This window comes from Camelina sativa, chromosome 18 (assembly GCF_000633955.1).
Source record: "Camelina sativa cultivar DH55 chromosome 18, Cs, whole genome shotgun sequence".
Classification (NCBI taxonomy): domain Eukaryota; kingdom Viridiplantae; phylum Streptophyta; class Magnoliopsida; order Brassicales; family Brassicaceae; genus Camelina; species Camelina sativa.
The window spans coordinates 17,746,055-17,746,757 of NC_025702.1; positions in this window are offsets into that span (position 1 = coordinate 17,746,055).

Here is a 703-nt window from a genome sequence, read left to right on the forward strand (position 1 = left end):
AACCCTCCATTGTTGCCTCCGATGTTGCAGATTCCACAAGATGAACTCCGTTCTGTTAAGGCCGATTTCTTTTCCTACAGAGACCTCCCTGACAAGTCATGCAGAGTAACAGGATCTTGTCCTGTAACGATACTTGTCACTGGTGATAAATTGTCCCTTGGAAAAGCTTTATCCGCGAATATCTTCACCACTTCTTTTGTGGTTAATTCCTCCAACCTCTTGCCTACTTTAGCCAATAACGTTTTGGTATATATGTCTCTCGCTATCTCTGAGTGCATTAGTTGCATGATTCTCTTTATCTCTCAACGTACGTAACCACTTCTTTTACTCGAGAGATCATCATGGCTTTCAGGGTTCAACAGTTTCAGCAGGCAAAGACAATTATGAAGACCCAGGGATTGGTAATGATATCCCTATTTACAGTATCCAACCTTCGTGCAGTGCAAACTCCACATGGCCACTCTCGATCGGACAATTTCATGCAGGTACTATAATTTTGACAAGGCTCTTGAAGTGAGAAATGCATTTTTCTTCACTTTGATAGATTATATATTATCACAGATGTGAAGTGTGTTCAAGGGTTATGTCTCTGGAGAAATAACTCTATAGAGGTCAATGATGAAATTTACAAGGGTAGTTGGAGGGGAAACCCTGCCGGGATGACAAATGAGGTCGCTGCAGGTTTGTTAAATTATGTCTTTTA